Raw genomic sequence first — 26,766 nt, 5'->3', positions numbered from 1 at the left:
TTCTTAGGGGAGCGATGCAGTTTTTTTTCCCCGACAAATGGTTCCTCGGCTAAGCATTTCACACGCTGCTTTAATAGCGGCAATATAGAACCGAATGCTAGATGTTTTACACGCACGCATTCGACTGAATTCACACGCTCGTGACTGCGCCTTCTTTGTCTTCATCACCAACAATGGGGGAAAAAATTGGCAAGGCAGTACAGTACACGTGTTGTGGCCACTTTGTCACGATGTGAATTGAGTCTTCAAAGTATTCCCCATTGACGTGGCCGATATCACAACTTCAAATCCCTAAACCCAGACCGAGATTAAAATAGTTTTTCTTGTGAAGGAAAAATCAAGGTGTCAGTGTGTGATCGCTAATTACCGCACATATCATTGAAACATTGCTGGAACTGTTAATGTCTGAGGTTTCTTTTAAACGTAATGTTTTATTTTATTACTATTATTGTTCATTCTTTTTTAGAAAATACGTCATGAAGATTTTAGCCAGGGGCTGTATCATAAGCAAGACATTTTTATACGTAATTAAAGATCTTCCGTGAAGGTTTCTCATTAAGATCTCATACCCAGTCTTGCTTTTGCAAGCTGCTTTCATAGAGTGCAAATGACTGGGACTAAGAGAGCCACGAGTCCACTTAGCAGCATACACATGCAGAGAGAGAGAGAATCCTACAACTGTGCCAAACATCCTAAATCAACTAACAATAATCCAACGCTTTTAATGTATTTATTATTCCTACCTCCATTACATTCTGTCAAGATGTTTTTTTTTCTTGTTGCCAAGACTGAGTAAGGTGGTTGTGGCTGCTCGTTTGCACGCTGCCAGCACGGCTGATTTCACGGCACAAAGAGAAAAAGTAAATTCCGATTGGGGACGGAGTTACACAAGCACTTAAAGAGTGGAGGAGGCATGCCAGCTGGCCCCAGCGCCGGCCACGTTCCCTGCCAGCCGCTCAGCTGTTTTTTTTTTGCTGCTGCTGCTGCACGGAACTCCCCGTGTCACCGGCACGGTGAAACTCCACTACCACTACAGATTCTGAGAACTCGCTTCAGGGGGGGGAGGGGGGGGTGAAGTATAAAAAAAAGCAAAACAGAGGTTCATCTTCTTGGTTCTTTCGGTAAAGTCACGTAGAAGGGAAATAATAAAATAATACAAAGTAAACATAATAAATAATATTACTTTATTATTTTATTATATTATAACATTATATTATATTATTATATTATTTTATTATGTTTTACTTTTATTATTTTATTATTTTCCTTCTACGTGACTTTACCGAAAGAACCAAGAAGATGAATCCCTGCAGTCACGAAAGCTTTAAATCGAAATAAAACAGAGGTTGTCCAATGGTGAGATTCACCACTCCACCCCCCCCCCCCCTCTTTTATAGGAATGTAGAATGTCTACCACTGTCTCAATGGCTGCTGCAGAAACGAGATGAGCACTGCTCCCAGTGCTCATTTGAGAGCAATAATTCAACTTCGAGACTTTTTATTGGCGATCGAGTTTTTAATGGCAGTGCTCGGGTTTGCCACATCCAGGAGGTACAAAACTAAAACGAGCACCTCAGGGAAAATCATAGGTAGCATAATATCTCACTATGATGGAAGAAGAACCATTGCCTGAAATGTCACCTTTTATACACGTTTCCTTTTAAGGCAGTGTTAATTGAGAAAAGTGTTGAGTTATTATTATTGTTATTTGTGCCAATGCAGGATCACCAAATGATGTGCTCCGTTAACATCCAACTGACAAAATCCGGGACTTTTGACGTCCCGGAAGACTTACACACTTCCCAGGACAGCTACCTCCACGAGAGGATGTCCTGGGAAAACCGGGACAGGTGGCAACCCTAGCTGGTGCAGTCGCTTCAAAGCATCTGAGGGTTGTCATCTGTCCTATAAATGACGTAGGTCTTCCCGGGATATTAAAAGTCCTGGATTTTTGTCAGCTGGGCATTAATACACCACTCAAGACAATGTATCGAAATATAGTTCTCCCCTCGACTGGTATTGTGAGATAGTCTTATTCAATTGATATGTCCCAGTTTGTTTCATCTCAGAGGTGGCAACCGTAACGTGACGACAGGCCCCACTCACCAGCAGGACTCTCAACTCCCCAGTATGCGTCTGCACACGCGATTAATTTAGGATGAAGATTTGGTGTTCTTATTATGTCATTTAAGTCCGAGTGGATGAGGCAATGGCTCTCGCGCGTGCTGGGTCACGATCACAAGGTCAGGACTTCAAATTCTGCACCGTGCTTTGCACTGTGGAAACTCGGAGCTGTGTTCGACGATTTTGGCGTAGAAATAAGAGGGCGCAAAAATGTGTAAAAGACACCATCGGGCCGAGTGACACGACACCTTCGCTGGTAAAATATTAGAATATTAGCCTTTTGCCCGTCCAAGGACGACGGGTGTATTTCAGTAAATCTGAAACTTGCAAGCGAAAGGCAGACCGCTACGTCATATTCATTGCATCCATTCGTGTTCAATTTGTAAGGCCGCGGTGACACAGACCTATTTCATTTAAAGGTTATAAACCCTTGTTCATCATGACGTCCTTTTTACTTTGATGTCTCAATAGCGTTACGGAGATCACGTGACGTGAGGGTTCTGCCTTTGTAGTGAGAGTTGTAAGTTGACGCTGAAGAGGGGGGAGGAGGCGCCTCACCCCCCCCCATGTGGAGTGACGTCACTCACAAATTATTATTAATGGCGGGGGGTGTCCATTTGGAAGACGTCACCTCTTCATGAATATTAATGAAGGGGGCTGTTCGATGTGGAGTGACGTCACCTGCTCATGATAATTAATGAGGGTGGGTTGCTACATGTGGAGAAACATCACCCGCTCATGATTATTAATAAGGGGGGGGGGGGGTGATCCATGTGGAAAGGAAGTCACCTGTTCATGATTATTAATGAGGGGGGCTGGCCGACGTGGAGTGACGTCACGCGCGGGACACACAGACATTCTTGGCTCATTATCGTAGTAAATATATTTAGAAACTATACAAAATCCAAGTAAATGCTTTTCTACTGGTAATGCAGCTCTGGCAGAGAAAATCAGGATGTTGGGTCGTCACAACACCCAGGGGCTGCCTGTTATTGAGACATTCTACCCTTTTGTAGAGTCTGTTCTACAGAAGAGTGGTGCTATTCGACTTTGCTCGCAGACGTTGATGGGACCAGCGTGGGTGCCGACACCGGCCTAGTGAAAAGGCGCATTGTGGCATGAGGACTTTAATGAGTTTTTAGCAGTAGAGATGGCAATAGCTGTACCCGTCAGCCTTTATCAGCACCACAGCCACTTTATTGAAAGGTGTGTGCACACAAGACATGCCTTCATGCTGTGCATCGCTCTCAACTCAGTCCATGAGAAGAATGGCTTCAGTGTGGTGTGTGTATGCATGTGCGTGTGTCTGTGTGGGGAGCGGTGGCGCAGTGGTTAGCGCACTGCGCTACAAACCCGGCGACCAGAGTTTGATTCCCGCTCACTACCAATATATCAGTGACGATTATCTGAATCGGCCTCCCCTAGGTCGACTCAGCCTCAAATTATTAATTGGTGGAGTGTGTAAATATCGCCACCGAGGAGACAAAGGCGGCCGGGTGTGGTGCTGGCCACCCACCCCCTTGTGAACCGTGTCGGCCTTAATAAGTGCTCGCTAACAGCACTTGCCCAAACAGTCTGTTGCGGCTATACAGAGGATCTTTGTGTTTGTGTGCACATACCTGAGATTTATCCCTGCCAGTTATATCAGGTCAGAATAACTCGCGTCGGTTTAACACGTACACACACACACGAGCTGCACGGCTGGCAATACATCTAACACTCATTCCTAATGTGAGCATTACTACTGCTGCAATGGTTTCTGCTCTGTGTATATGCATTCACAGTTTCAATATATGTTTGTAGCACATGCACGTCTATCCATACGGGCATGTGTGTACATGCGAGTGTGCGTGTCAACCCACTGCCCCAACTGGCATAGCTGGGAGCACAGCGAGTGCAAGCTTCCAGCCGTCTCAATCAGTAAACCCATAACACCTGGGTCTGTCCTGTGACCTCCTGGCAGCGAGCCTTCCACACTTCACGTGGCCTACGAGTGCACCTAGCCTGGTACAGGCAGCCACTTAGTCAATGGCGTCTGTGCATGTCTCAGTTTGTGTGTGTGTTAATGTCCATGACACAATCATACCGTGGTTACATAGTGTATTTCACCACAATTTATTGTGTCACATTGCTTGCAAAATAAGCACCTGGCAATACATTTAGTGCCTGCAATGGTGAGATGAAAGTGGGCAGGCATAATAGGTGCTGTGCACCTTGTACGGATTACCAGCCTTTATAGGTGCCTGCCAACAGCACCTGCCCCCACCAACTCCACTGCATCGTCTACATTAGGGAATCTTTGTATTTTTTTGTGCACGAGTGGGCAGAGAGTAGAGTGCATTGTCCCAAGGTGACATTGGCTTGCACGTGGCTGCTCTTGTGTCTGTGTGCGCGTGCTCACGCATGTGTGTCGTGTACCTTGGCATGAACGCACATGCATGTGCACACACGAGCGTGTGTTGCGCCCGAAACGTCGTGATTTAATTTATTTAATTTTTTTACCTACGTGACTTTACCGAAAAAAACAAACACGTGCATGCACGATTGTGTGTGTGCATGCGCGATTGTGTGTGTGCATTCATGTGCGTGTGTGGTAGTGTGTACATACATGGATGTGTGCATGAAATTGTCTGTGTTCATTTTGTGCGTGTGCACGTGTGTATTTGAGTGTGTGCGTGTCTACGTATAGCGGTTAGCACGCCGTGCTACAAACCCAGCAGCCCAGGTTCGATTCCTTCACGGCAAGCACCAATGACGATTATTTGAACCGGTCCTGGGCCTTCCCTAGGTCGACTCAGCCTCAAATGCGTAGCTGGTGCGGCCAGGCGTGGTTTTGGCCACCCATCCCATCGTGTGCCGTGCCGGCCTTCATCTGTGCTCGCTAAAAAGCACTTGCTCCTACAGTCTGTTAAGGCTATACAGGGGATCTTTATCTTTGTCTATGCACATAGGTGCTTACAAAAAGCACTTTTCCCGACAGCCTATGTATCTATAAGGGAGGTCTTTTTCTTTGTAAATGTGTGTGTAAATGTGTGTCGGCACATGTGTAAGTATTGTAGGGAGCAGTAGTGTAGTGGTTAGAGCACTGCGCTATAAACACAGCTACCCAAGTTCAATCCGTTCCCACTCACGTTCAATCACAGTGGCGAATGTGACCGGTCCTGGGCCTCTCCTTGGTTTACTCGGCCTTAAATGAGTACAGTGCCTGGTGCGGTGTGTAAACATTGGCACTGGCGAGGCAAAAGTGGCCGGGCATGACGCTGGCCACCGACCCGCCGCCTCGCGTGCCGTGCCGGCCTACATAGGTACCCGCGAAAAGCACTTTCCCCAACAGCCTGTTCGGGGCTATATGGGCGACCGTTGTCTTTGTGGGTTTTGTGAACAGCTTAAAAGGCGTCTCGGTACCTGCGAGTGTGCGTGGGTGTGGAATTCAAGTCCGGCAGGAGAGATACGATGGCAGCACTGTGAAGACAGAGAGAGAGAGAGAGAAACACACAAAGTGTTACCCTTGAATTGTGCAACCATTCAGCAGGCATGGGACTTTCTTTGATAATACATTTTGCGCATGAACACTCACGCACGCACGCACGCACACTAGAATGCAATGCACATTCATTGTGCTTAGTCCAAGACTAAGGGTTAATAACAGAGTATGACTCACTCGAATGTAATGTTCTTTCTGTTGATAATGAAATGTGAATCCGCACGAGAGCCTTTGTTGTCTCGAATTAAACTTTTTTTTTTATATATAAAGGCAAGACCAAATACCCATAATGCCATTTAACATTCTGAATCCCCTTTGAATTTGCGATCACATTTTTCCACGATTGCAAGAAGTCACTTCCTGAAACTTCAGCTTATCGTGTTTCCGTAAAGAGGCAGTGTTTTTTTTTATTAAATCGGCGGGAGCACACTTTCATCCACTGCATCCACATCGATGCCAATTGCAGTTAAACATACCGACTGATAATATTAAACAAGGCAGCCAGGCAGCATGGGTTGGAACGTCCCCCCCACTCGCCTTTCACGACACCCCAATCCTCCCATTGAAGAGACACGAGCAAAAAAGTGCATACCTTCACGTTTTGGTATTTAAAACTCTGTGAGGTTTATTTTGTTCGACCAGGTGAAAACTCACGAGGCCAGGGATACGGTCTCATTTTCAAGGGTGACCTGCGGCATCAGTCTGCCAGTAGCAGGCGATGATTGCGAGGTAGAATTGGCAATCGAGTACATTGCAGGAAGGAACCTTAAAGAGAGGAAGACCTCAGAGAGAGAACGGCTTGATGACGACATCACAAGAGATTGGTGCCAGAAAGACGTGGCACTACTTGAGCATTTCGGCACAAGACAGAGAGGAAAGTGGAAACCAAATGACGAAATGTGCAGTGGACACCTACAGCCGATATTGCCCATGGATCATGACGATGACGATATTGTAGGACATTTTTTTATTTTGACGTATTTGGACCCTGACGCCGGTACACAATGTACTACTCTTACGAATGACGCTCGGGGGATCTTTAATGTCCACTGTGAAGCAAACAGTGCATAATATATATTGTCATGGTTACTGCAACCACAGCATTAACCAGGGCGGCCGTTGGATTCAAACCGTGAACCCTGTGCAACAAGCAGCGAATGCGCTTGCTGCGTGTCCACGTCACCTCTGTGCTAAAGTAAATGTACGTTTATGTACACATATAACGCAGGTTACAGCTTCAGGCAAAAACATAAGAGGCAGTTGCTACAAAACATAAAGTTGTTTATTTTCTTAATTATTATAGTTTTTGATACGGTATCTGTAAAGAGTCATTCGGCAAAGGATCTCAGATCTCCAAAGCTAAGCAGGTTTTTGGCCTGGATAGACTTTGTATGGGCAACCACCACCACCACCAGTTCAGCACAATTCATCGTTGTACTACACTACGCTCGAACACCTATGCTCCCGGTCTTTCACCAACCTGCGCTGACCCCCGTGAAGTGCAGTCAAATAACCCCGATCACTCGCACGACACGGGGGGAGGGCCCCTCATCCAACATTGCATTGACAAATGGGCCGTACATAGACACACAACGGGTGAACACATAATCTGCCATCTTCAAAGGGAGCACAGATACACAGTTATTGTTGCACGAGTGAACTTACACGTTAAATAACTCAACGTTTCGGGCAGATTTGCCTTCTTAGCAAATGCCCCTGAAGGCTAGCTAGCCAAAATACTGCGCGCATAACATCAGGATCTTCCCTTCTTATCAGCGACAGTAAAAGGCACTGCTGCTGTTGTTGTTTTTTATTTAACCTGTTATTCTAACACAGATACCTGGTTATTTATCAGAGGTTGTTACAAATGCAGTTTCGCAATGATGTTTATGTTTTACGTTTCGCATCCAAACAAAATATGATGGAATCCGAGTGCAACTCAGGGTTCACACGTTTTTTTTCCACATTCCGCGCATATCTCTTGAGTGGGTGTGTTTTCACGTAAAGATTGCCGTGCACAATTACAAAATAAACGATAACAGCACGAGTATAAGCAACTGTTTGGGCTATGGTTAAACCCCCCCCCGCCCCCCAACAACGACTGTTCTTGCCCACACATCTCCCCAGAGGCCACGGCGTTTCGGAGGAGCTTGCCGCAGCAGCACTCTCGGTTGGTCTCAGGTGCGAATCCTCAACCCACACAGGCGCGCGTTTTCCCAAAAACCGCGAGATTTGCCAAGTGAGCCAGCCGCGGTCATCGGCTACAAAGGCCGACAAGAAGTTCCAAGAACATTGAGCGAAAAAAATGACACCCTACACTTTTTGTTGCTCGAACATACCAACCGATAATGTGAAACAAGGAATATGTTCTCTTTTCGATTTAAAGCTTTTTGCGGTAAAGTCACGTGACCTTACCGAAAGAACCAAGAAGAAAAAATATGTTCTGTTATTTTTTTTATGTAATTTTTATTGCACATTCTGACCTACGCCAAGTCCGGGAAAGCGGGCTGAAAATTCACCGCACCCCCCCCCTCTTCCACGGCCGTCCAAGCGAGATGGGCTCAGCGCAAAAGCTCCCATCACCTGCTTATTCTTAACTATTCTTATTATTAGTTTTTTGTAAATGGCTATGGCTTGAATCATTCAGCCACTTAAACAGCTCCAGGTCGGCTCTCGTACATCTGCAATTAGCGGCGAGTAGCATCTTCTCTACGCTGTATTTAGTTTCGTAAAATATTTTCCGCCTGTGTAGCATTTCACCGTGAGATGCTACACTGAAACTGTTGAACAGTAACTTTGATGAAACTCTACTAATTGGGTTACATTTGTTTTTTGTTCTCATTGAAATGAGTCTTTGCACACTAACGCATGATACAAACACACCGTCTTGCACACACATACAATGTGTACAGAAGATAAAATATAAGCGTGCACAGTATTTTCCAGAAAAATGTGATAATTACATAATGTATAGTAACGTTCAACAGTTACACGGTTATCAAATTTAGACGTAATTTCCTTAAAAACACTCCAAGTATCATATAGATGGCTAGCATTATTGCATTGCTACGCACTTCGAATGACAGTAATGTAGAAATCCGCAAGTTAATCGATTTCAAATAAAGGCAGATGCTCGTTTTCGTGGCTTTTTAGAGGTACCGTTTCCCCCCCCCCCTTCCACATTCTCTCTTGTTTAAAAAAAAACCCGTCTCCGCGGTTTTCATCTACATTAGCTTACCGTCACAGAAACCCCGTGACAGAAGCAGACCTGTAAAGCGACCTCCTGCCCATTAGAGTGCTTTTCATGTCACCTCCACTCGCCGTCAAATGCGTTCGAGATGACGGGAATGCGACATTAAGTTCATTCACCGCTTGTCCACTGGGTACTCCAGGTCCATCAGCGGAAGGGGGCAGCCCCGAGAGAGTGGTTTGTGATGTTGGTGCCTGCTCGGCACGGCCCGCAGGTGCTGCCCGGGATGGCACAACCCACCACGCGCGGTACTGACGTACGTCTCTCTGTCTGTGTGTCTCTCTGTCTGTCTGTCTGTCTCTGTCTGTCTCTCTGTCTGTCTGTCTCTCTGCCTGTCTGTCTCTGCCTGTCTGTCTCTGTCTGCCTGTCTCTCTCTCTCTCTGTCTGTCTCTCTGTCTCTCTGCCTGTCTCTCTGTGTCTCTCTGTCTGTTTGTCGGTCTCTCTGTCGGTCTCTCTGTCGGTCTCTCTCTCTGTCTGTCTCTGTCTGTCTCTCTCTCTCTCTCTGTCTCTCTCTCTCTGTCTCTCTCTCTCTGTCTCTCTCTCTCTGTCTGCTGGCCCTTTAAATGTTGCACTTGGTGTCAAGACTCATTTTCAGGCACATGCTGCTTTTAGATATTTCACCTTTGATATAGATTTTTTTTAAATAAGACTAAACTCAACTTGTTTCATGTTACGGAATAGGTTTTCCCCTTTTTTCTGGCAACAAACCAGGTGTTAAGATGTTAATATACAGCAGGCGTCAGAGTCAGGATCGAACCCAGGACCTCCTGCATACGCAGCACTCTCTTGGGCGGCTTCGTTTTTACAATCCGAGATGTCCTGGCTGCCCAGCTTCGGTCACGGAGTTAGCCCACGGCGACCCCTCATCGATTGCCGGCGTTGACGCCAACACACGCTCACGTTCTGCCGCCGCGACGCGTTTTTTGTTACAGGGGAGAAGTGTGGGGTTCACAATTACCGCAGGCGGTTTTTTGCAACGTTCGCCGTTTGATTTGCGTCAACGGGCAACCATTCGTGTCCTGCAAACGGCACGTATAAATGCGCAGCAACGTGCGGTGGGTGTAGAGCGAGGCAGCGGCAATAGAGGTTAGCGCAATGTGCTATAGATCCGGCCACCTGAAGCGGATTCCCGTGCACGACTAACGTCAGCGGCGAGTGACATCCAAAATGGGTCCTTGTCCTCACGAGCGAAATGTGTGGAGGCCTCCATCCAGCAGTGGATAGACAAAGGTCTGAAACTTATGTTACGTACGGACATAATATTGGTTCGTACCCTCACTTCTATAATGCTATCTCACGTGATCTTTTAAACGCACATCCTGTATACACACTTACAATACCCATGGCACCCGCACACAATTTACAGACATAGGGGCACTCACATAATGCCACGTACAAATGTACGCGGCATTCACACATGGCTCAAGATATAACAACCCGGTAGTACATTATAATATCGTGCAAGCAAAGTGACTCTTCTCAACTTATACACCGCCTGTAAAAACACCTACTTGGAAAGCACGATTCATTTCGCCATTAACAAAAACACGTGAAACCTGGTCTCTTTCATCTGGGGAGGAAATAAAATAAAAATAAACGATGGGAAACTCTGAGTTCATATTTGATTACAGAGTAGTAAGAGGAGGGTGAAAAATGTGATTTTTACACAATAAAAAAAGTGATGCAGGCATTTAGAGCACAACGAATTCCTCTTGAAGATTAATCCGAGGGGGGTCTTCAGCACACACCAAGCGAGTTGACACGCGTTGGTAACGTAGCGCTTACAGCAGATCACTGGACACGTGCAGAAATTGAACTGTTCGTATTGCTGCAAACTGGTTCATGGGCGGCGGGGGGGGGGGCGGTAGTACTTGGCCCACTTATCTACCACGAGCAAAAATCGCAGCCGATACGTGGGGACTAGAGTCAAATAAACACATTTTTAGAATTTGCAATAATCTAACGTGTGCTCCTTGATTCCCTTGATGTCATCGCTGACAGTTAAGCGCGGCTACTCCCTGCACTCTACTCCCCGCACACACACCTCTTCCAAGATGTCTGGCCAAATACCCTCTTAGAGCTCCCTCTCGTGCGTTCAAGAGACCCTCTCTCGAGCTCGTTCTAGTGAAGGCCATCCCGCCAGCGGTGGCGTAAGCCCGCAATTTGCGGGCACTGTACCTTTACCTCTTCAGCGCGCGTGTCTACTGAACCATCCTCTCACTATATGGAATGCTGCCCAAAGGAGAAAAGAGGATAAAAAAAACACCCTATGCTGTATAAAAACAATACATTGTGTTCTTTTCTTTCCGCCGAGATTTTTTGTCCTCAGCGCCGTACCGTCAATACACTACTTGGCAAGGTAGCCGTGGACGATAGCCGCGGGCGATAGCGATGATTTTTTGAATGGCGCATTGTTCGCCCTCGCTGCCGTCTATCTTGATGCGAGGCGTCTGTTTACGCAGCGCGTGATGCGCAGTCCGATAACCTGCCGACATCGCTCAAGCCCCATCGCTGCCTCCACCGCCCGTCGCTCTCCCGTCAGGCGCGTTGAGAGAGGGCGCAGCAGCAACCCCCTAACCTCTGCAACCCTTGGCGTGTACAAACACAGAGATCGTTAAAGCCCCATGGGCCGTGGGGACCAAGTGATGCCACGGAGCGCATGGGCAGTACACAAAGGCGTGGTGAGGCCAGGACCATACACAACTAGCCATTGTTGCCTCCCCCGCAGTCTACGACGTTGGCAGTCAAAGCAAATCTGAACTCGGGGCGACCGGGTTCGTAGCGCGATGCGGGAACCACCACACCGATCGCTCCCAACAAACATGCAATGCGGTGTGACATTTTGCCATACTGGGGGGAAATGGGGGGGGGGGGGTGTGGAGGTAATTGCTATCGTTAAGCACATATTTATTGAAAAAGTCAACCACTTCCATTACACATATAGAATGTGCGCGCACACACACACCCACACCCACGCGAACTTTCGTCAGACAAGGGGACCAAGACGGCGGGAGCCAAGCATGGGCCGGGCGGGCCGTGGCCAAACACCGGCTCCATTCTTCAAACGGTGCGCAAACACGGAGCCGGGACAGGCCTGCCCCCCCCCCCCTCACTTAAGCGGATCACTGACGCTAGGAGAGACAAACACGCGTAGAGACGGGCGCTTGCTCGCGCGAGCCCTGCGCACGTGCCGCGAAAAGCCGAAAAACCCGACGGTGCGAGTGTGCTCGCAGAACGGCGACATCGCGTAGAGAGGGCATGGACTTGCACTGCACGTCTGGACGGGTCGTTCACACGGTACCAGATTGGGGGGTTAATCTTTGGGAATGCGGCTAACTCAATCCCAAATATATTATCGTTATTCATATTGTTATTGTTATTAGGGGTATAACGATTAACTTACCTCGTGATTCAATTAATTGTCGCAATTCATGATCGCGGTTTGATTTAAAAATGATTGGTTTATTTTTATTCTGTGTCATGAACGTAATCTAATGGCCGGAATCAGCAGCACACCCGACCACCTTTGTTTCCCCCAGTGCTGATGTTTACACATTACTCCAGGTACTCATTTACAGCCGAGTCCACCTAGGGGAGGCCCATTATCGGTTCAGATATTTGTCACGAGATTATTGGTCGCGAGTGGGAATTGGACTCGGGTCTCCGGGTTCGTAGTGCAGTGCGTTAACCAGTTTTAAATACTTCCCATTCAAAGTCAGTTATAAATATCATTTATGCAACCGTAATTTTATGTAATGCTCAAATGGCACAATGCATTGATGGCTAGGGATGGCCACGATGGGAAATCAATTGAATGTGGATCCGAGCACACATTGTGTTTATCCATCCGTCGTACGCACACGGTGCATTTTATGTAACAAACGCGATTACATGAACATCACCCCTTTATGCAACAGCACAATTAAGCAGGCAGGCTGATGTGGATTTAATATTGAATTGATCAGGTGTTGATTAATGGGGATTTAGGCACAAGGCGACGCATAACTCGTTGTATAACTGTATCCACAGCGGGCATCACGTGATATTCATCACGTGATGTGTGGCCAGATTTGGCACCCTGTTACTAACTCTCAAATCCCAAGGTCCGAGCCCTCGGTTAAGATTCCGAGAAGGATTCCGACTGATTTCACTTCCCTATCAACAGAGGTCACTTCTACAGCGTTCGTAGCGTGCCATTTGAAGTGCGTTCCCAAGCGGCGTGCAACTCCCCGCCTCCGATTAGCAGGGTTGGCTACGTTACTGTGCAAAAGAAGTTCAACATACATCCAGTCTTTTCTCCTACAACGCGGTAGTTGCGTTCCTGAAGAACACCGCGTTATGGAAACATTGCGTTATATTCAATAAGATATAATATGGGGTAAAGTTTAGTCCGCGATATCACGCGAGATGCCTATGCAGGCTGAACAAAGACTGAGGTGCGTGGGTAGCATATAGAAGCATCCAGCAGCATCCCGCCTTGTGTGATGCTACACCGAGGCAGCCGTAGAACCGCTTGTTCCTGGTCGCGTGGCATAGTTACGTTCACTCAACCGCATTATATCCAATTTGCATCCACGTTATTAAAAGCAAAACGCGTTCCCTAATACGTTCGTCGCGTCATATTCGACCCGCGTGATGAAAACACCCTGCTGCTGCAGCAGCCTTCTTTGTATCTCGTGAGTGCCGCGATGGAGCATGGTTGGCGTGGGTTCTGGTGCCGGTAGTGCCGGATTAACCCAGTAGCAAAAGTAGCTACGTATGCTACGGGCCCCGCACTTTCAAGGGTCCCGCGCTAAATGCTTTCAAGCTTCTTGGTTCTTTCGGTAAAGTCACGTGACTTTACCGAAAGAACCAAGAAGATGAATCCCTGCAGTCACGAAAGCTTTAAATTGCTTTGAAGCTATACATTCCGGTTCAGTGATTCTGCACTTGCTCTATTACTATAGTACTATACTGCCTTCAACTTTTTCATGAACGACTGGGTGTTTAAGGTTAGCGATTTGTCGTATTATCTGGCTGTATAGCAAATGAAAAAATACAATTACTTTACTATGCAAGTAAAAAATTAAGTTTTTTTATATTGATGTTTTATTTTTATTTAGGGCCCCTTTATAACATACGCTACAGGTCCCGCACAAGCCTAATCCGGCACTGGGTGCCGGGAATTTGATTAGGGCCCCCTGTCCAATCACCGCCCCCCCCTCTTCGTTGCCCGGCGCCTGCCCCCCACATCTCCCACCCCTCCACGGTGCAGTTGCACCTCCTGCGCGCGCGAGAGCTGTGACCGCTGCGTTGCTGCCTCGTTGCCTGCGCTAAATGCTGAAGGGGTTGACACTGTGACCTTGTGTTCAGCACACGCGCAGCAAACCGTAAACGTAAAGTAATACTTTTTTTTTTAAACACCGTAGCTTCACGGCACGTTTAAGCGTTTACATGACGATGGTGCAAGAAAATTGTGTCATATATGGTTTCATAATGTAAACACAATGTGCAAGTGGTGTTTGTTTGCATTTATATTATGTGCGCAGAAGTCATTCCCCGTCTCTACTGCTGGATAAATTCCAGTTATTAATTTCTGGTTATGATGCTTCCATCCGCACCACCGATTAGCACGGATGGCTACGTGTGCTGCGAAAGAATTTCAATATAGATTCATACACCCGAGACTATTTGGTCTGTTAACCGCTCAATCTATGTTAAGTGTCTTCTAGTCGCCCTAGCTTGAGGCTACGTGGCAGGTACAAGACGCAGTCACACACCCACGGTGTACAAATCCACCGTTGCTTACGAGCGGCGGAATTTTAATGAACTGTGTGGTCCTTGTGTGACGTGCCCGCGCTGATGTCACCAAGGCCTCATTAGAGTGAGTCTCATGTTTGCGCGTCGACGTGGTTCTACCAATCTAAGCTGAAACTATTTACATTTTTAAATCCTTTATATTAAGTTCGCGTGCTTGCTTGCTTGCGTGCTTGCTTGCTTGCTTAGGACCGTGCAAATCTTTCGGTCGTTTTTTAACCCACTTCCCGTGATCCAATCGAGCTGACATTTTCCACACAGACTCGTTGTGCCAGACAATTATTGTTCGTGAAAAAAAATTCCCAAAATTTGACACTTTTTAGGCAAAAAAAATTATTTTACATATATTCAAATAGAACGCATTCACGGCTTTGGCTGAACGTCAGAGTGTAAGAGCCCAGAGCGTAACCCCTCCACAGGCCGTGGCGGAGTAGCGCAGTTGGTAGCGCCCTCGCTTCCCATGCCAAAGGGCGCGGGATCGATCCCCGCGTCCTCCACAGGCGAATATATTTTTAAATCCTTTATATTAAGTTCGCTGCCACGCATATAAAGGATTTATAGTGAAAAACTTTGTTTTTACGGGTTATACTTATAAATCCTTTATATTAAGTTCACTTGCTTGCTTGCTTAGGACCATGCAAATATTTCGGTCGTTTTTAAAACCCACTTCCCGTGATCCAATCGAGCTGACATTTTCAACACAGACTCGTTGTGCGTGACAATTAATGTTCGTGAAATTTTTTTCACAAATGTTACACTTTTTAGGACAAAAATATTATATTTAATTACCAATTGCTTAATGGTGCAATGCAATCATCTGACCCATAGGTGGTAGCCATCTCAAACCAGAGGACGAGAGGACTCTAGCCGCCACGCATATAAAGGATTTATAGTGAAAGACTTTGTTTTTACGGGTTAATTTTTTACCAGGTTAGGCACGCCGAGCTATGTAGCTCTTTCTTTTCAGAAGCAACCCGGACACAAACGACAGCTCAACAAAGTAACTTAATCACGTAGAAATTCAGACGTTGATTCTAAATGCGGAGGGGGGGAAACCGGAGGACCCGGAGACAAATCCACGCGACCACAGGGAGAGAGACACGCAAACTCTACATATACAGCAGGCGTGACGGTCGAGATCGAACCCACGACCTCCTGTATATCAGGCGAGGTAGTTAACATCTCGCCACCGTCGTATCCTATATCACTGTGGACCCTGGCTAGGGCCTGACCACCGATCCCAACATCTCATACAGATATGCACTTGGCTCATGAAAAGAAATAAACAAAAAAAAACCTTAATATTTACAGTTGTGTGTATGAGAGGGGGAATTTCTCAAGTCAGTTTCATTGTATTCATGTTATTTCCGGATAACATGATAAAATAAGTGTAAAATATGGCTTAGCTTGATTGACCCTTTCTTTCATTACCAAGTACCATAATTCGAGTATGCATGCATCCCTGTGAAGTTTAAGTTGTTATCCCCTTGTATTCGTGCGTTCTCTGCAGCCGTTTAAATTTCCTCTCGCGCGGTAGAGGTCAAAATTGGACAAAACATGACGAGACTTGGGAGACGCTTTATTATACACCAAACCTTGTTGCAATTTACGGAGTGTCTTCACACGATGGCACTTGACACAGCTCAGAAAACGATGACACAGAACGGAATGATGTAGTTGACGGAGGGGCCGTACAAAGATTGAGGAATGAGCGACAGTGAAAGATGTTTACTTGGGGATCACGAAAGGGTAGGGGAGGAACGGGAGCTTTATGATAAGCTTCTTACATGATAGTTGTTGACTGTTTTTTTTGTTCATGGTCACGAAGTCAGTGGTGGAAATTCGACATTCTTATGGCCAAGGCCAGACTGCCCACAAAGAGGCCACGGACTCACCAGACAGAACTCGCTCTCTAAATACAATGGAGATGATTGCGGCGATGGCGATGATAATGATGATGGAGGAGTAATGATGGAATGATTTATGGAATAGGAATGGATATTCATTGTAATTTATATACATACATTACCCACGCCCCCCCCAGCCTTTGCGTCTGATTGGCTCACAAGTGATGACATCACATTTATCCCTCTAAGACCGAAACAGGAGGATGTATCCACAACTCTGGCTGTCGCCTGATAATGTGAGTTGTAATTACTGGCGAAACGTCGTACTCGAATTGTAAATGTTGTGTTGTGAGTTTACTCTCCAACACACCGGTGGGCTGAAGTAGAAACGAATTGGCACGTTTTGTTTACCTGACAAACCTTACTAATTGGCTGTGCCGGGTGGGCGAAGGGTTTAACGACACATTTAGATTTACACGATCTAACCCAAAAACATCTATTTTGGAATGATGTATATTGATTACGTTAGCGTGCAATATATTGAATGTGTATATTTTGCATATGATGCATCGATGTGATCCATCCAGCCACTTGAGTCTGCCCGCCACTAAATTCACCACAGGTAGAAAAATCATTGACGCTCGAATTTAATCGCTATAATTCGTCTCATTTCTGGGCCATGGCGGGGTGGAGGGGGCGGAATGAACCATTACCCTTCCCCTCTTCAACCATTATATATACGGAGTGGTAGCTCTTGTAATCTCTCATTTACTTGATACAGCTGTCGTGGCTGTGACGGTTCCACCTGAAGACGGAAGCTTGTGTTGCCTCCGAAACGTCGTGATTTTTATTTTATTTTACTTTTATTAATTTTATTTTTTTACCTACGTCACTTAACCGAAAAAACCTAAGAACATTACATCCACCACGTTTAATATTTCAGGGAGACGTGGTAACTCTCTTGTAAAAAAACTAAAAATGCAATTATAAGTGTGACTACAACCACTCAATTTCAAACCGACGAAGCACTATTTTAACCCAACCGGTAATATGTACTGCATATTTTCAATGTAACATCATCCATTGTAATTGATAGGATTACATTCACTCCCCCCGCTGATCTTCGCACCTGATAGGTACACAGCGAGTACATTGTCTGACTATTTAAGACCGGAAATAAGAAGACTTCTTCACAATTTTGGAAAATAGTCGGATGAAGCTGGTTGTAATCACCAGCGAAGCGCCGTACTCAAATTGTAAATGTGGGTTTACTCTGCAACACGCCGATGTCCTGAAGTAGTAACTAATTGGCCTGTATTGTTCACGTGACAAACCTTTCTAATTGGTGGGTTAACGACACATTTATATTGATGCGATCTCACCCAAACATCTTTATTCTGACTATTTTAAGGCTTTTGCACTGCCAAAGGGACTGACTAGAGTTGTACCTTCCCACATCAATACCTAGCAAGAGTTGCCCATTGAAATCGGAGTCCCCTGAAGGACTATCGGAATGGTCTCTTGCTCTGAATATGTTTGAAACAGTGAAGATATCAACATTGAGTTCAGTCATTAAATGTTCCAAGCCACCCACTGGTGGTGGAGCTTTCTATTGTTCAATTCGATCAACGTATTGTCCCGTAGGAATAACAAACGTGACAATGTTTGTCGGGTGGTGGAGGGATACGAGACGAGCATTTTGGCAAGGAAACCGCCATGTGGCCGAACCAAAATACAACTATGGATCGTTGCAATGGCCACGAAAATCTACGGGCAAATTAAAAAAACCCTACATGGAGTGTCCCTCCCTGTTTGCACGGCGGCTGTCGAGAGCTCAGCTCGAGGGATTGATTGCCTGAAGATGGTAGCAATGAAGCACGATCCTCTGCGTCAAGTGTGCTAAGCTCTGTGCCAATACGCAGGGGCTTCCCCATTCATCAATCACCAGATTGTGCATCTTGAGTGTGATGGATAGACGCAGAGGACTGACTCATGACCACGTGCATGGCCCGTCTAAATCATTCCGTTTTCATTCAAAGTAAATGTGAACCGGATGCAGCATCTCTAGTCAACACAAGTCAACGAGTTTCCGTCATTGTGCTTTCGTCTGTATACGTGCTCGTCTGTAAATGTTCCCACATTCAACATGTGTACACGGCAATACGTAGGAGCATCCCTGTTTGTTTCATCATGGTGGCGATGTAATGGCAGAAAACTAAATAAGCAAGCAATGCATCTCCCCCTTCCTGTCTCCGTCCCTCCACATGAAACAAATAAATAAAAATTGTCATTGGCCACAAGACCTTCTGGGGAATTAATAATTCTAGCATTAATTCAACAAAAGCAAAACTCTCGAGCGATGTTCACATACAGTGTCTTACCAGCAGAGTCAGGTTTGTTTGAACCAATGCTGCCGATTGATCCTCTATTTAAGACATGGGTCCGAATTTGAAGCAACATCATATTAATGCAGAACACGAAATAATCCTGAGCGTCGTTGCGGAGAATATAAATAAGAAAATAGACGAGCAATAACGTGTCTACCCACCACTCCTTCACCTACCCGTCCCTCTGCATAATAAATAAAAGTATGATGGTTTTTTTTTTCTGTTTGCACAACAGCGAGGTCGGTGCTTGTTGGGGATGGGTGCCGCGGATGGGACTTGGTGCCAGAGCGGATGGTGGACTGGGCTGGCCTCTTTCTCGCCGTCGTTTCAGCATCAGATTGTTTTTATACAGGACGGAATTCGATGAGCTGAAAAGCTATTTTTTTTTCACATGTGTCCAGTAGTGGCAAGTCAAAACGTGACAATAGAACAATACGACAAATACGATTTGAGTGCAAAGTATAGGAAAGGTAAACAAATCAATTTAAAGCTTTCGTGACTGCAGGGATTCATCTTCTTGGTTCTTTCGGTAAAGTCACGTAGAAGGGAAATAATAAAATAACGTCGTGAGAATTATTTTATTATGTTTTATTTTTATTATTTATTATTTCCCTTCTACGTGACTTTACCGAAAGAACCAAGAAGAGGTAAACAAATCACTTAAAATATATCTCCCCAAATAAAACGAAACATTTTTTTCATCATACCAGATAAAGCCCACAGAGGTATTTAGCTGTCTTTTTTTTAGAAGCGGCCCCGGCCACAGCAAATGAGAGCTCGACGAAGTTGTGAGACTCTGCCGACCCTCGGGTTTGTTGGGGTGCAGTGGGGCACGGTGCGCTCTGCTCGTGTCCTCGTTTGGCCCCCGTGGCCGCGACGTCCTCTTGTTGCTCGTCGTTTCCTTTCATCCTTTTTTTTTGTGCCCTCGACATTTTCCCCGTTTCTTTTACCCCGACGATGTTTGCATTTCTGTCGTTTTTGTGTTTTGCAAGGCCCTTTGAAATTACCGTGACATTTGAGTGCCTCCATAAATGCAAATCCTTATGCTGATGATGAACAACACCATCTTCAAACAGAAAAATTCTGCCCATTATACTAATTGTTAAGTGCACTCACTGCATGGATGCTACGTGTGGATGTTTGAATGCATTTAGAATTGTATGCATATGTATACGGACGATGCTGATGATAAATGGCGATGATTATGACAATTATTATCGGGACTCTTCTTAGTGTGTACCAAGTAACTACAAATTATTTTTACTATGATGAATTTCATTATGGAAAAGATATATTGTCTGAGCCATTATAATACTCGCCGTTCAGTGCACACACACCACTCATATCACCCACGCTATACATTCGGGGCTAAGCTAATAACGCCGAACAGTACACGTTTAAACAATGCGCGTTTTTATTGCAATTTGAAAAGTAGGCAGCCAATTACCTTGCCTTGGATTCAACCCAAAAATGTCAGCCCAGCTCCAAGCGGTTATTCTCCATAGGGAGCTGGTTCATTATCGGCTAGAGTTAAGTGAAATGACCGTTCCGTTTACCAACAGCAATGATGTGTTCGGGGTTAGTACTACCACTAGGTTTAGGGTTGTGAACTGGGCTGTGGTGAAGGGTCGTGTTCTCGTGTTAAGCTTCCAATCACTGCATGTAACCCTGAAACAGGCGGCAATAATCTGTGTGCAGTTCAGCAGCATTGGATCAAGCAAGCTTGACTGCTGACGAGACACTGCATATTTAAACCGGTCCAGGGCTTTGTTTATGCGGACTTAATGCAGTGGGAATTCTGAGCTCCCAGAAGGCCATCATGAGGATCTGGGCTATGGCTCAGGTTTCAGGAACAAGGAGTTCAAATCCTGGCTGGGAGTGACTAAACCCATCATCGCTCTGGACTTGGTAAAATAAGCACTACTACGTGGGAAATCGGCATCGGTCTTTCCTTGGATACACTAACCCCTAATACTGACGATTGGCTTGGGACCGGCAACAGACGTAGGCAATGCCCAATGTTCACTCGTGTGTATAACGATGCTTTGACGTTGCGGTGTGAGTTCACCACAGTTGGCTATCTGCATCGACTAACAATTTGAATGAATAGCTTGCGGTGTAGCCATTTACATTGCCTGGGTGGGGACAGGGGTGGAAGGGTCGAGGGGAGGTGCATTGACAAACTTTGTAATAACTTAAGAAAAGCAAATCCTGAACAACGGAGTGCAAACAGCAGAGCCGACGGTGTGCACGCGAACACCCCGGGGCCGTCAGCTCACACGCCGCGGCGTAGCGTGCAGGCGAGACCTTTCCCTGTTTCGATTGCACATGACCCCGATCCCGTGTGTGTACACAATACCCTATAGACACGCCACAAGCAGGTAGCCGCCTCCCTCACCTCCCCTCCTCCCTCCTCACCCCCTCTCTCTCTCGTCTAACTCCAACCCGTCCCCTCCCCCATGCCAGCGGCCGACAAATGGAGGCTCAATCACGCCGCCAAGCAATGTCTGCCTGGGACCAGGAGCCTTTGAGTATTCGGTTTCGAAGCAGTGAACCTTGATGTGGTAGGGAGGTGAGTGCGCCCGCCTCAGAGGCAGGCATGCAGCGGACTAAAGCCCATTATGATGCAGCTCTGTGGTTGTCTGTGCGCAGCGGGGAGCGGTAGTGTCGGGGTTGGCGTGCTGTTCGACAATCCCCCCCCCCTATCCTGAGGTTTGATTCCCCACTCGTGCACAACACCAGTGACGATTACCTGAACAAGTCCTGGGCCCACCCTGAGGTCAACTGAGCCTCTAATGAGTGCCTGGTGCAATGTGCAAAGTATCGCCGCGAGGGAGACAAAGGTGGCCAAGCCTGTCTATGAGATGTATTATTGGGGGTTATTTTGAGTATGGGTCACCTGATAACCAATGCAATACAGTATCATTTTCCAGAAGTGGACTCCAATTTTGTTAAGTGGCTTGGAATAAAGAGTTTTAGGCAAGCAAGTAGTCGCCTAGTGTGGAGGAACAATAGTCGGCTTTTCATCAAGCAAGTGGCCCAGTTTTCATATCCAAGGAATTGTGTTGCATAATCTACTGTTACAATTGGCTTCTATTTAATGTGCAATGTTGCCTAATATTTAATTTCCCCCAGAGAAACCTCTCTTTGTGTAGAACTACACAGCCCCTTGCCTAGCAAAGGCACCCAAGAAAAATGCAATCATGCTCACAGATGTATTATCAGTGTCCCTTCATATCCCCTCTGTGTAAAATAGCCAACGCAAACATGCAGAGTGCAATTACAAAAAAAATCCTCAAGCACACGTCACACTTCCATCCCTCACAACCACCGGCCTTCACACAAAACACTCGATTAATTTCATATGCAACATTAAATGTGCAGATTGCTAATTATTTTTCCTTCTCTCTAATTATGCCACAGCGAGTTGCCAACATTCCTGACGTAATCACAACATGGGGAAAATGCCTTCAGACATGTTGGCTCGCGATCAACAATCTTTTACACTAATAACGCATGTGACCCAACCAAACACAAGCTTTTTTTTTTCAGCCAACCTTTCGTGAAAATTATCCCCCGTAGCTGATCCTGAGCACATTTGCGAAAATGGCCATTTGTCCCTTGAAGAAAAAAACCCCATAAACCTGCCTCTCTCTAAGATCCGGGGGTAACCTGTGTAATTTTCACCCAGAGTTATGTCTCCGACAACAAAGACAGCACACGCGTGCCTTTGTGAGGTGACATCCTCCGCGCAGTAAAAGAGGCAAAAGCCACACACTGCAGGCTATTAATCTGAACCGCCGCTAATCCAGGGCAATTTCCACCAAAACCACCTCGAACGGCGGCGGCGAAGGCTTTCGCTGCAGCTGCTGCCCCGAGTTGACCCAAGGGGATGGGGGGGTGGTGACACTTGGAAATGGATGGGCAGGACAGGACTGATGGCTTTTCCAACAAACCTGATGCCCTTTCGAGGGCTTGGAAAGGAGGGGGGGGGAGAGACGCGGCAAGGCAGGAGATAAGAGGGAATTTAGGAGGGGAACGGTAGGGGGTGAGTAAGGGGGGGGGGGGCAGAGGTTGAAGGCAGGGTTAAAGCAAGCTTGGGGAAGGACAGCGATCTGTGGCGTAGCTTAAGGCTGTGAGATCAAGAAGGAACAAGTCGTGGAAGAGACCACAGCTATTATGGTACGAAACGTGAAGTAACATGTCCTTCGGGCTACGAATGAGAGCAATGAAGTTGATCTCACGAGCTTCTGTTGTTCTCAAAGATTCGTGATGAGATATTTCCTGGGAAAATCTGTGGGTTCTTTTAGTGACCGTGGACTTAAATACATATATATATATAAATCCTCTGCCCTCCATGCAGACTTTTGAATGTTTGTGCAAAATAAGTGACGTTAATGTTAACGTTTGAATTAAGGCACGTGATTGCATTCCAATTAGGAATAATATAGGGGGAAAAAATTAACCCGTAAAAACTAAGTTTTTCACTATAAATCCTTTATATGCGTGGCGGCTAGAGTCCTCTCGTCCTCTGGCTTGAGATGGCTGCCACCTATGGGTCAGATGAATGACTGCCACCATTAAGCAATTGGTAATTCAATATAATTTATTTTTTCCTAAAGTGTAACATTTTGGAATTTTTTTTCACGAAAATACATTGTCACGCACAACGAGTCTGTGTGCAAAATGTCAGCTCGATTGGATCACGGGAAGTGGGTTAAAAAACGACCGAAAGATTTGCACGGTCGTAAGCGAGCAAGCAAGCAAGCAAGTGAACTTAATATAAAGGATTTAAAAAAACTAACACTCAGAAGAGATGCCAACTCATACCTAAGAAACAGAGTGAAGCAGTTGCATTTGCACAAGTTTTCCTTTCACTGCAGAGTGCAAAGTGTTCCATATTCCCTTTGTAAAACAGACATTTTAGTTTTTTCTTAGTCGTTCAACCCCACACAATTTCGTCTGTCCTCACAATAACATTACTTAGGAAAATCAGCACATTCAATGTTCACTTTCGATTCGCCTACAGTTTTGCTTGCTGTGGATCACTATCGGTGTGCAATTTCATCATAACAGCAGGTCCAAACTGCCCGAGCATTTTTAACGATTTTGATTGTGTAAGCCGACACGACCTTAAGAAAGCCATATGGGGATCAGTTCTCCTCCGCGGCCGGGTATGGCCACGTGCTTACGCGATGCGATCTTTCCGAGCGAAACGAGAATGTGGTTGCACATTCACATCTGATGTCACGGCGTTGGCCTCCGGTTGCTAAACGAATACATTATGAGAGCACACTAATCACACACAAAGTGCTTGCCACAAATGAACCACAATACCTCGCTGATCTCGTCAAGGAGCATAAACCATGGCCCAAACGCCAGTCATCCTCGCAGCAGCGGCTTTTGGCTCGCCATCGAACAAAGATGGTCACCGCATCGCGCGCTTTCAGATGCACTTCTGAGGTCGTCTGGACTGCCCTACCTTCCGATATTAGGAAGCCACTGGGAGCTACGCACTTTCATATCTAGATTGAAAACGCATTTCTTTAGAACTGCTTTTTGTGATTAGTTCGTTGTCCTTCCCCGATTAGCACGGTTGACCACGTACGGTGCGAAAGAAGTTGAACATACGTGCCGAGATAATGCGTCGCACACGTGCCTCGGCAACTCTTCCCTGTTGGCGGTGCAAAGCGACTGGCGGATAATTCCACATTCCCACACTGGAGGGTGCAAATAAAGGAGTAATTTCTGAAGGAAATGCACCGAATGTGTTGCCCCAAAAGCCCTCGTGTTGTTTTTACCCGCATTGTATGTTGTTCGGCAATTTATTTACACACTGTGATGCCAATGCGGACTCGCACACAACGACAAAGATCCCCTCTGTATAGCCTTAACAGACTGTAGGGGCAAGTGCTGTTAGCGAGCACCTATAAAGGCCGGAACGGTGCACGAGGGGGTAGGTGGCCAGCACCATGCCCGACCACCTTTGTCTCCCCAGTAGCGATGTTTACACACCACACCAGGTACTCATTTGAGGCCGAGTCGACCTAGAGAAGGCCCAGGACCGGTGCAGATAATCGTCACTGGGTGTTGGCCGTGAGCGGGAATCGAACCCGGGTCGCTGGGTCCATAGCGCTGCGCGCTAACCGCTACACCACCACTCCCCACACACAGGCATACACCAACACACAATACACACACAGACATTCACATGCACAGGCAAGTCCAGTCGCACAATGCGGACAGAGATTCCCTTGTGTTGGTTTTGCTCAGTTGATAGGCATTTCAAATTGGGAAGCAGATAAGAGAGAGAGAGAGAAAAAAACTAACTCCGTGAAAAGACAGAGCAGGTGGCATCCCCCTTTTCCAGGGCCTCAATCAAAGCAGGGTAATCAATGAATGAAAGAAGAAGCCGGTTCTTATCAGCTGAGCTGAGCAAGCTTAAGCTCTAACCCCTGTGCAAACGGAATGACATTGTAACGAGGAGCAGCATTATGCGAGCCCACTGCCCCACCGCATCGCTAATTTCAAACGGGCCCGATTCAGGGTTAATCCGCGTAGAACAACACACCCAAACACTTCTGGATCTCCGAGCCCACACTCGGCGCTCCTTCGACGCAACTCAACTCGACAACGGCAATCGCCTCGACTGGCCCCGACATTCTGAAAAGTCACCTGAAAGTGTGTGAGCTCGTCAATTCGACCCGTTCTCTTCTCTCCCCCTCTCTGTCCCCTCTGTTTGTCATTTACGTTCCTCGCTGTGTTGTGGCCGCCACCCGCCACACGCACGTGGCAGGCTATAACGAGCGCTCCACGTTGCGTGTGCCACGGGGTCACAGGCTTCTCATTGTAAGAGCAGCTTTTCTGAGGTCCCAGTTGCACGTTCCAAAATGCACGCTTGAATGCCGCCTGTCAAAAGCAAATGTTATTGTTCAACAACTCACTCTCACACTTCAACCTATTGCTGCTGCTGTTGTTATTATTCCGATGATTCCTCCACTTTAAACCTCACCGAGTCTCATTACCCTTTTTTCAGGAGGGTCATGCTAAGTTTTCGCAGCAGCGACTTTGATGTATAATCACCAATTGAGTAATTTGCTAGTTTGTTTTTATTTTATTGGAAAATTTGTATGAGGACTCATGCATACAATGGCCTTCTCTGCTGAATGATGCCACGGGATCATTAATGTGCTGTGTGAAGCAGACGATGTGTAGTTTTCGGGTTAATAACACCAGCAGTATTAATCATGGTGGCCGCTGGATTCGAACCACGAAGCTCTACAACAGGTGACGACCGTGCTACCACTGGGCCACGACACTGCCTCAAGTCACCGAAAATAATATCATCATCATCATCTCTGTGCAGACGTTTGAGTGTTTTCTACTAATGTGCATTGAATGAGAATCAGAAGCTGTACTCTAATGGGAAGAATCCGATGAGCTCTGAAGCTGTTTTTTTACAGATGTCCAGGGTCTCTGGATTTCCCACACTCAACATTTGTAGATATTGAATGTGCCAACCATTGTAACACAGGACCCTTATAAAAGGGTTCCGATGCTTAGTTTAGGATTTTGTCGGTAAATAAAGCAACCCAATATCATTGTCAGTCATTTGCCTTTTCATTATTTTTTTGAAATGGCACCATTATGTAATCGCAAACTGATTAACACACCAGGGGAGTGCCTCACCATTTCTAACACGGTCATGACGATGCTGCCTGCTGATGATGACGATGATGATTCGTTTAACACACCAGTAGGGCATTTCTACATGTCTAACACACTAATCAACTCATTTGTTGGTTCAGTCAACAGTGCCATTTGCCACACGCTGTGGTGATGATGATGATCTTGATGACGTCCTCAAAAGGGAAGTGG

The 26,766-nt window shown here is 46.3% G+C and overlaps 1 protein-coding gene across 5 annotated transcripts in view; it reads right to left on the bottom strand.

Moving 5' to 3' along the window:
- The window catches only part of LOC144931680 (extracellular sulfatase Sulf-1-like), a 172,146-nt gene that overhangs the window by 114,446 nt on the left and 30,934 nt on the right, over nt 1-26,766 (bottom strand). For 4 of the 5 annotated variants that reach the window (XM_078855819.1, XM_078855816.1, XM_078855822.1 and 1 more), the window contains exon 2: nt 5,530-5,586. The exons of the other annotated variant lie outside the window; for it this stretch is intronic. The gene's annotated coding sequence lies outside the window, so the exon portion shown is untranslated. The remainder of the gene's footprint in view (nt 1-5,529; nt 5,587-26,766) is intronic. 5 annotated transcript variants of the gene reach the window in all.

Source organism: Lampetra fluviatilis, chromosome 4 (assembly GCF_964198595.1).
Source record: "Lampetra fluviatilis chromosome 4, kcLamFluv1.1, whole genome shotgun sequence".
Taxonomy (NCBI): Eukaryota; Metazoa; Chordata; class Hyperoartia; order Petromyzontiformes; family Petromyzontidae; genus Lampetra; species Lampetra fluviatilis.
The sequence above is the reverse complement of the archived record's forward strand: the minus strand, read 5'-3'. Positions and strand labels throughout refer to the sequence as shown.